The sequence below is a fragment of the Typopeltis vanoorti genome, chromosome 18 (assembly GCF_054136105.1).
Source record: "Typopeltis vanoorti isolate ZY-2024b chromosome 18, IOZ_Tvanoo_1.0, whole genome shotgun sequence".
Taxonomy (NCBI): domain Eukaryota; kingdom Metazoa; phylum Arthropoda; class Arachnida; order Uropygi; family Thelyphonidae; genus Typopeltis; species Typopeltis vanoorti.
The window spans coordinates 97,103,768-97,114,644 of NC_143566.1; the positions used below are offsets into that span (position 1 = coordinate 97,103,768).

Genomic DNA, 10,877 nt, shown 5'->3' on the forward strand with positions numbered 1-10,877 from the left:
GATGAAAGACGAATGATGGAATAGAGAGAGACGTATTGCACCGCGTCCAATTAACTGGTGAGCAAGACATCCATATTAGTAGCAGCTGCTAATCCACCATGAGCCAAAAAGTTCCAGTCCAGATACAACTGTTTCCTGTATTATAAAACATAATCAAATATCTTTCATAAGCTAGTGCATGCAATGTATTAGACAACCAGCCCAATGGCGAATACTTTAACTACCTTAATTTCAAGTTCAGGTAAAAAGGTTCAGTTTCACAATTTCCATCTCTGGTATATTCATAACACCACTTCTCATGGTTTAAAGGACTGAGACAATTCTCCTCCTTATAGTTCTTCCTTTTAGCTATCCGTGCAAATTTCCTTAACGCATTCGTTGAGTCATTCAGGTGAACGATTTCCATTGCTGCAGAGATGATTTCAACATTAATGAATAGTCCTTCGACAAATATGCTGACCAGTCAGTTTATTACGACTAAGTTAATGATGTTTCAAATCTCCCTCAAACACTGAAGTTCTAACGTATCACATTTTAAAAGATACTGAAAGATAGTTCAAGAAATATTGTTCAAGTCAATCAACCAAACGGTCAGCAAATCCTCCAGCGATGATGAAACCAAATCACCAGCGAATAGTAGTAATTTTTCTTTAAAGTGATTATTAACAGTTTACAGATGTAACAAATGAAGTCAAGTGTGACATACGAGGGTGGTCTGAAAAGTTCTCGGCCTAACAATGAAACAACGAATTTATAATTTCAAAGTTATTTTTATTTTTCAACATAATCTCCCTTACGACTAATACATTTATTCCAGCGATGCCCCAGCGCCATTATCCCGTCCCTGTAGTGGTTCTCAGTAAGATCTGCAAAATACCCCTCTAGAGCTGCAATCACTTCTTGATTCGAAGAAAAACACTGACCAGCGAGGAAGATTTTTAGTTTTGGGAAGAGATAGAAGTCAGAGGGAGCCAAATCTGGGGACTAGGGTGGATGTTTCAACAATTCATAATGCAGATCCCTTAATTTTCCCATTGCCAAAACACCTTTGTGAGCAAGTCCATTGTCCTGATGAAAGGTGATTTTTTTCTTCTGCAAACCGGGTCTTTTCTCACGAATTTTTTCATCTAGTCTGGTTAAAAGATCGGAATAATAATCCCCAGTTATTATTTTAACCAGGTATATTTTGCAATACAAGGTTATATGGCAAAGAACAAGCTGGACTTTCTTTCTCCATTTGACGATCTCGTCTTGTCACGGTAAAGATGTATCCATTTTCCTTTCTCCGGCTTCCCCCCCCCCCCCAGCTTTATCACTACTATTTATGCAGAAAAATGATAGCTTATCAAACTTTATGCCCTTTCTCCAGTATATACTAGTTCAACTTTGATTCTTTCGATACCAAGGCAGTCATATTTGCCAAAGGGTATATATTTATCGATTGCTTATAGGCAATGGTTTTCTGATTTACATGGTTCATTTTTTTTTTTTTGGAAAGTTTTGTCCACATTGGAAGAAGAGCATTCTAATCGGATATTTTTTTGAATGATTTAAATCTAGATGACATTGAATATAATTTTTGACAAATATAATGTGTGATCAGTTGCTCTGTCATGGTTACGATTTTTAGAATCTTCTCTTTTCCACTTTACCTGTAGACAACAGGAGTAATACAAAATGAAAGAAGGCTAGCTAGACTTTTATTAACAATACAGAAAACTCATCATATCAGAAAGGAAGAAAACAAAAGGTAGAATAAAAGAAGGTGGAGAGCTGTTCTAGATTTCAGTATTTCGAAAGCAGTGGGCATGAAGCAAGACTTCAAAATTGTTAATTATGTGAACAGCAAATGAATCTTTTCATAAACGCTATCACTGATGGATGTTAAAGAAGTCTACCAGACCAATTTAAAAATTCAATAACAATTTTCAAGTATCTGCATTTAATTATATTAAAGGGGGAAAAGTAAACAGGAAAAAAAATCGGGCGTTAATGAAGTGAAGCATAAAAATAACACACACATTGCAATAATAATTTACCTGAAAGTCCTTCGAATGGCATTTGTTATTATGAGCCTTTTTTCCCCTTTGGTTTTATCTTTAGAAGGCCTGCAGAGAAAAAAAAAAAAACTGCTTGAGATTATTCACATCTAAAATTATAAAAAAAGAAGTCTGAAACTGAAAATAGCAAAAATCATGAAAGTAAACAACACTGCTGCTTAATTTTAACTGAGTGCAAAGTGCTCAATCAGGTTCCCTCAAGTTGTGTAACCATTTATGGAGCTCAATTAATATTACAGCCATGTACATCAGCGACAATAACTACTTAATCTTAATAAAGCGCTTTGGAATACACTTTTTCTAACAACGGAGATGAATCCCCCCACCCCCACCCCCACCCCTAAGTTGGCTACAGTTCAAAAACAACTGCGATAAAAAACATGGAGATCGTCTGCCAACTGATTGCCAATGAGTTAGGGCTAAGAAGTGTCGTGTCCTCCTTTCGGAGAATAAAAAAAGTACAGAGGATTTATTTTATTCATTAATAAAATGTTGAAAATATATTATTTTAAAGAGAAACTAGCGAAGTCTAAACCATTCTTAAATTCCATGTAAAATAAGTTACAATAAATTATGTATGTTATGTATTTAATAATATATACATTAGCAAACTGCATATTTTTATGAATTATTTTATTAATAGTGCCGAGACATTATTTACATTCAGATGCTTACGTAATTGCTTCACATCAGCAATCGGCATAAAAATAGCAAATTTCAGCTTAATAAATCACCCGTTGTTAATACTTATAATAGAGAAACCTTGACAGTCTATATTGCTAAAGTTCAAGCGCCAGTTGCCAACACGTGATCACATCCAAGATACCGAAAGTAATAAATCAGATCGCTTTTAAGGGATAACATGAGGGACAAAGTTCCAAGGTTGATCCCAAAGGCAGAGACCACATTAAGAAAAACCTTCTAAAAGAAGATATTCTGTTGAAATTATAATAACGGTTTTCATATGTTTTCAATTTTTGCGATTAAACAATCACCAGACAAGATGAGGGGAAGATTACAATAAAAAGAAATAAATATGATTTTTTTTCCCAACAGATTATTACTAGCTAAGAATCCATCATCACATGAAATTGGTTACAAATGTAAAAATTAATTTACAATTAATTAATATAGAACTAATAATTAATTAGAGTAAATTAATTTAAAATTAATTATGTACAAATGTAAAAATTAAATTTTTCATTTTCTGTTTAACAAATGATCCCCATGTTCTCTTCAGAAACCAGAGCTGGACATAAGTTCCAAGATTAAAATAAATAGCAGGAGAAGCAGAAAAGTGCATAATGTGAAATTCTTTCGATTTCCATTAATTGAATAGTTAATTCGTATAGAATATGCTCTATTTTTGTTTAGAAATGTAGTTTGTCAAGACATACGAGTGCCATGTTGATATATTGCACATTAGTGTGTGTGTATTTGTATAAAAGCAGCTTAATCAACTTTGCTGAATGAATAATAACGGATACCGTTGATTATATGACTGGAATGACTTCATTCCCCCACTCCACCGCAAACCCTCGACCTGGATCCAAGCCCTGGTTCTCAAAAAAGTGTCTCTGCCGTCCATGATAAAAATGAAACTTATGCTCGGCGTCTTAAATTAAAAAATCCAGCTTCTCATTCAGCTTATGCAACAGCTAGAAACATGTGTAAAAAAGTTATCAACGATTGCAAAGCAGACTTCGTACGAATCAGATGCAATAAACTAGCCTCCTGCTTAACTGGCAGTCAAGTCTTCTGGTCCGTTGCTAAGGCTGTTGAACGTAACTTCTGCCCTTCCATGTTGTCACCTCTTAAATCCTGATGGCACTATGGTAACCTCACCACGGGAAAGCCAGACCTTTTGGCATCAGTTTTTCTTCCAACTCCTACCTGGACAACCAAGGTAAATCATCACCCGTGCTTCCACAAAACTGCCCATTGGATTCCTCATCTGACCTTTTACCAAAAAAAAAAAAAAAAACATCAGAAAAAAACCTCATTAATGTTGATAATAATAAGGCTCCTGGTTCAGATTGTATTCCTCTGGTTGTGCTCAAGACTTGTGTTCCACAAATGACTCCCATTCTATATCGTCTATATAAATTATCATACTCTGCTGGCATATACCCAACAGCATGGAGGCAAGCCCGCATCTAGCTTGTACCCAAAAAGGGAGACAAAAGCCAGCCATCTATCATCTCATTGCTCTCACCTCTGAACTTTCAAAAGTGATGGAGAAAGTTATCAACACCCAGCTTCTTTATTACCCGAAACTCATCACTTAATTAGCGCTCTCGATATTTCTACGGCATTTGACTGTGTCTAGCACTAAACCCCCTGAACAAACTGCCATCTTATGGCCTCCCTTCTACACTCTGTGACTGGATTTCCAGCTTCCTTGCTGTATATTCATTGTCCAGTGAGGAAATGAATGAAGAATACTGATGATAGTACACTTCATTTGATAAACCTTGAAGTACCTAATGTTAGATGCCTTAAGATCTTCCATAATCAGTGACTTGAACACTGAACTTCTCAACATCCTGAAATGGGGTGAAGACAACTCAGTAAATTTCAATGCCAAAAAAACTCCTCAATCCTGCCTTATTACCAGCAAGAGAAATCCTTCCTCATCCCCTCTCATTTTTGATAATGTTCCAGTTTCCTTTTAAAATCAACTTTCTCCTCTTGGGTTGACTGTCACATCCAGTTTATCCTAGCACAAACAAACATATTACTTACATAGCCTTCTTAGTCCCTAAAAAGCTTAGTGTTCTTTTCCGTTCTAAACATACTTTTCTTCCTCTCAACTCCTGACACTCTATAAGTCTCAGATCGGTCCAACTTTGGAGTACTGTTCCCACATTTGTAGTGGAACCCTCAAGACCTCTCTAGGAATTCTTGATGATATTCAAAAAGAGTAGGTGATATTCATTTTATCATAAGTGCTCTGTTTCAGCGCTATGCCTGTTCTATATGTACTTTCATGGGTATTGCTCCTTTAATTGGATGCTACCATTCCTCCACTTTCTTCAAACCACAGAAGAACTAGAGCAGCAGCTACTGGCCAACACCATACACTGTCCATGAACACACTGAACTAACTTCTCATCAGCTTCCTTCATTCCATCCACCTCTATTGTTTGAAACAATCCAATCCATACTGTTTTTCCCACTGAGTGCAATCTCCCACTCATTAAGAATTAAGAAACATATCAATAGTTGCATCATATATATATGTCAAGTTTGCGCCTGCAAGTAGTGCAAGTCTGAGGCAACTCATGGTAGTGCCACTCTAGGCAACTCGTGGTAAAAGTGGATTAAGCTCTGATCACTTTCCTTAGTATTTTTACCTTAATGTAAAGCACATCCCCTTGCGGAGATGTATGATGCTATGCATTAAAGGCAATGGTCAATACCCATACTGGTTTCCCTTTGTTTAAGTGCGGGGATACCTCTTCCAAAAACTCGTAACCCCCCTCCGATCACCAAATAATGAGCGATTCGCAGGATCAGAAAGTCAGAAACTCAGTCGGCTCTACACCGTGCGGATCCCCCCCCCCCCACCATCACCACCACGCAGAGCCGCTCATTTGCTCATCTGGAAAAGTAACAGCAACAGCCGCGTCTCAGTTAAAACTTCACGGGCTACAGCATTGCCATTCATCACCCAAGCTTCCAACCGGTTTCGACCTTTGTATAGGTGAAGCGGGCTCTAAAAATAAGACGATCCCAAAAGATCAACCATCTCAGCGCAGCGTTGTTCCACTCAGTGACAGGCTCACCCCAACCCCCGAGAAGACCTTCTCAGCATTGGCTCTACCCAGTGGCAGGCTCAGCCCACCACCAAGCAGAGCCATAATCCTAGCTGTGGCCCCACTTAGAGACAGGCAAAAACCTACCCCCAAGCAGAGCCTCTCAAATCAGAGCCAGAGCTGCACCGGTTTCGACCTTTTTAAGGTCTCATCAGTGGGAGCCAGACCAGACAATGCTAAGGTTGAAATAATGCAGAGCTTATGAATTTTACCTAAACAAGTTGTCACAAGGTGCTTTGACCTTATTAAATAAAATCACAGGATGAGAGATAGGTGTAGAAAGTTTTTTAACTTGGGTATATTATGTATTCAAGATACCAAGTAATTTTATATATAAACTTGGTTTTAATCCTATTTCCCAAGGTCAAAGCACCTTGTGGCAACTTGTTTAGGTAAAATTCATAAGCTCTGCACCACTTCAACCTTAGCATTGTCGAGTCTGGCTCCCACTGACGAGACCTCAAAAAAAGTCGAAACCGGTTAGGGTAGTGACATTGCCTTTAATGCATAGCATCATACATCTCCGCAAGGGAATGTGTTTTACATTAAGGGAAAAATACCAAGGAAAGTGATCAGATCTTAATCCACCTTTACCACGAGTTGCCAAGAGCGGCACTACCATGAGTTGCCTCAGATTTGCACTACGTGCAGGGACAAACTTGACTTACTTGTCTGTTTGCTCACTTGGGAAATAGGATTAAAAACCAAGTTTATATAAAATTACTTGGTATCTTGAATATATATATATTAGGTGAGAACACACACACACACACACACACCTAGAACAAAAAACATTACATTAAATTTAAAATGTTTAACACGCAATATATTTTGATTTGATTTTTATAGGGGAAACTGCTGCACATTTAACCTCCCCCCCCTGCAAGACGACGAAGAGCTATAGGATTAAATATAGCTATAGGAAATGTGAATAATAAAAACAGAAAAAATATCATAGAAATCAATTATGCAAAATACATTTATAGTTATACAAGCCAACAAATGACTATTTCTGGCATATATCATAAAATAATTATTTTTTAAAAAAAGGCATGATTTCTAGAATACCAGCAATCTATTATTCTTGGCCAGACTAGCTTGTAAATATAAATGAAATCCAAGCTGATTTTTTGCGACAGTCAGTTTAAATACGTTAACCATTGTAATTATCTAAATGATGCAGATCTTCCCCCCTAAAAGAATCAGGTACTGCCAACATTATCCGAGGCTATGAGATTTTAATATTCAGTGTAATTAATTATAAACGACCTTCCGTGGATCACTTTGATGTCATCATTATTAAGCATTTCTGTATGCGTGAAGATTTTTCTTCTTAAATGTTGTAGTGATATTCATTTGTGGATACGTTTTGAAACTATGCACTTATTTCGATTTGTTTTATACGTCCGCGCATTGGCGACATATTCTAGGATTCTGACTGGTCGTTTTAACTGTCTCCGCTGGCGTTCATTAAATATATATACATATAGCAGGGTTTTTTCTCCCGGAAACTCGGGTATTTCATCCCATACAGACAAATCGGCCTTTCGGAACACACGCAATTTACAGACAAAAAATACTAGTTGTGGTGGTGGTGGTGGGCGGTAGATGGCGCTGATGTAAATGATTGGTAGTAGGCGTTTAGTGTAGTGGTGGAGATGGAGAGTTGTGCAATAGGTGTCCTCCCGCGATGAGTCTTCGGACTGTTTGGAGGTGTCACAAATAATAATAATATACATATGTAGAGCCTGTGTAGCTCAGTGGATGTGGCGTTTGCATACCACGGCGCTTGGCCGCACGAAGGAAGTCTTGGTTTTGAGTCTAGTCGGCGACTAGAGGAAATTTTTCTAAGCCTTTTTTCGACCGGTTCCCGAGTTAATCGATCTCTGACATGGGCAAGCGGGTTTTTTCTCCCGGAAACTCGGGTTTTTCGTCCGGTAAACTCAAGAAAATCGACCGTAGAACCACATTATTTCAGACATTAAATACGAGTGTTAGGGTTAGGGACCACGAGATGGCGGCACCTGTAGATCCGTCTCTCTTCACTGCGTGCCGCTTAATTAGTGATAGCCTTGGGCCAGCTATCTCTGATTGGGTGCCAGTGGAGATTGAACTGCCCACTGAGTCTCCAAAAAGTTAGATTGGGCTAAAAACGGCCTCCCCTACTCCCTTGTATATATGGGAATAAGAAGGCGGTTAGCTGATTTTTTTTTTTTTTTTATATACATATGTCAATGTGTAACTAGGTACTGTACGCCTATAGATACGAGATCCTTCGACACTTCTGCGCATGTCAGAAGAAGGAGAATCCATTCCGATAATAGGGTAATTAATCCGTCTTGTGGGATGAGTGGTTTATTATTACACGTCGGAAAATTAACTTTTCTTTTATGAACATTGTAGTTTATAAAGTGGTAACTATTTTGCTTGTATAACAGTTGGAAAATTTCACGTATAAAGTACGTGATTTTGAGTGTTGGTGACCAATTCGTACATCAGTTTATTTCTTTCTCCCCTTCAGCATGAATTGACTCTTCTTGGCAAGTTACCAGACTAGGGTCTCGGATCTGTGGTCGGACAGTAGTTTTTACTCCAGAGTAGTGGCGGCTCATGGCTTGAAATCATGGGAGTGCTGTAACTTTCGAAATATACATACACACTGTAAGTACAGTGTATACGTGTTTGAATAAAATATCAAAATTATGGTAAAAATTAAAAAAAAAATAAACATGAAAAAATATCGTTTATTATCGATAAAATTATACAGTTTGGTATCATTCAAAATTACTTAAAAATAAAATCCATTATCATAACCCCAATAATGTTCTAAAATAAAAACTCTAACAAATGTTATGTCTTTAATTGTAATGTCCAAATATTTAAAGAGATGGAGTAAACACGATAAGCACTACGAACACTCTACTACTGGCTCAAACTGCATATAAACAACAATGGAACTGCGCGACGCACAGTGCTGCATTACGCTAATAGCTCACATACACTATGACGTGCATATACTTGCGCGCGTAGCAATATGGCACTGTGGTAAACACAGTGCTGCTAGCGTCCTTTGTCCTCCTAAGTGCAACAAGATGGATTTTTATTATTTTTTTATACAAAATAAGAGAATTGTATAGGATTGTTGATGATAAAATGAAATTTTACGAGCAAATATAAATAAATTAATAAATATATTTATATATCGAGAAAAATTGGGGGTGCTGCAGTTCAGTGCCTATGCACGAGCCGCTCTTGCTCCCGAGCAAACAAAATATTAAATATGTGTCCAATCCAAAGGGCCAGCTCACAAGATCTGAGGTATGATGTGTGCATCTAGCCCCACCAAACAGACTCAGTGTAAGCCGAAATATTTAGATCAATCATTGTCAGCAAAGTTATTCACCATAATCGCACTTTTTTCAATCGATAAATGGAATAAACATCGGATGAGTGATTATTTAGCAGTCTAAATTTTTAAATATCCCTGGAATCCTAGACGATATTTAATCCATTCTACTGGAAGCATCCAACAGAAGGCATTAAATCAATATACAACTATTGTCCATCAGATAAGTTTTTCGACAACTTAGAAAACTACCACCACCTCATCTACTTTTCTTTATATCATGACAGTAATCCACGTCATCGTGATGACAGTTTCAAAAAAACAAAACAAAACAGGATGATGATCTTGTTTACACCTTTCATATCATGTGTATTTTTTAAAAGTTCACATTAGTTCAGTTCTAATTATAAACGCCCTTCCGTGGATCACTTTGATGTCATCATTATTAAGTATTTCTGTGTGCGTGAAGATTTTTCTTCTTAAATGTTGTAGTGATATTCATTTGTGGATACGTTTTGAAACTATGCACTTATTTCGATTTGTTTTATACGTCCGCACATTGGCGACATATTCTAGGATTCTGACTGGTCGTGTTTTACTGAAATTTGTGGATTTATTTCCATTTTGGTTTCATTCAGACCAGCTGTAATGGTAAAATTAGACAAAACAATATTACATGTTTACAGTATACTTAAGCCAAACTCGACGATCTTTGACTAACGTAGCTTTGTCACACAACACACACGTTGACTTTGTGTGTGTGTGTGTGTGTGTGTGTGTGCTGTTTATTATTATTTTTTTTTTTTTATGATGCCTAGAATTTCGCACTCCTACACTAATTGACTATAGAGTCAATTAGTGTAGGAGTGTGCAAACTGTGTGGTGCATTCGTCCAAAGGGGACGCTAAAGATGCTCCGTGCGTGGGCCGCAGCATCATTCCAGTTTATTAACAACGGTTTGTTGAAAGCGAAATTAAGCAGCAGCATACTCATTGATTTATTTTATTTATTGTTTGGTGTGGGGGTGGGGAAATAGTTAAAGTAGATTTTTTTTTTTTTGTCCTCATAAGAATACAGTCTGAGATTTTTAAAAACTTTAGTGTTTAGTAGTACCCTATCATTCCTACTTGGATTAAACGTGCTCGCTCTGTCTTCGGTGAAGAAGAAGAGATCACCAAGGAACTGCAGTTTCTTCTTACAACCTTCCAGAAGAAGGTTATCGTAAACAGACTATTAATAAGCCGTTATTTAATCCACCTGTTCACCGTATTGAAGATAGTAATGACATAAAACGTTTTATATTTCTACCGTATATCAGCTCCGTTTCAACAAACTTACCTGAAATTGTCAAAAATCCGGTTTGCCTGTTTTGAGGGACGAAAAACCCGAGTTTCCAAGTGAAAAAATCCTCCACCTCCGTATGAGACCGGCTAACTCACTTTTAGTCGAAAGAAACCAGATAAAAGGTTCCTCACATCATAAACGGGAATCGAACAACTGAGGTCTTTCCGACCAAAGGACTTTGCCTATACTGACGGAGCTACGGAGGTCTATATATTTCATTAAAATAAACAATATTTTAATAAAATAAAACATTGAAAACAAACGCTAGGGTCCTGTTTATTTAGAACAGTTTAACAACACATTAGGCTA

General features: G+C 37.3%; 1 protein-coding gene across 1 annotated transcript in view; it reads right to left on the reverse strand.

Moving 5' to 3' along the window:
• The window catches only part of LOC150096971 (sodium-coupled neutral amino acid transporter 7-like), a 188,645-nt gene extending 186,476 nt beyond the window's left edge, over positions 1-2,169 (reverse strand). Inside the window, exon 1 of the mRNA XM_090408104.1 lies at positions 2,040-2,169. The gene's annotated coding sequence lies outside the window, so the exon portion shown is untranslated. The remainder of the gene's footprint in view (positions 1-2,039) is intronic.
• Between the last annotated feature and the right edge of the window lie 8,708 nt (positions 2,170-10,877).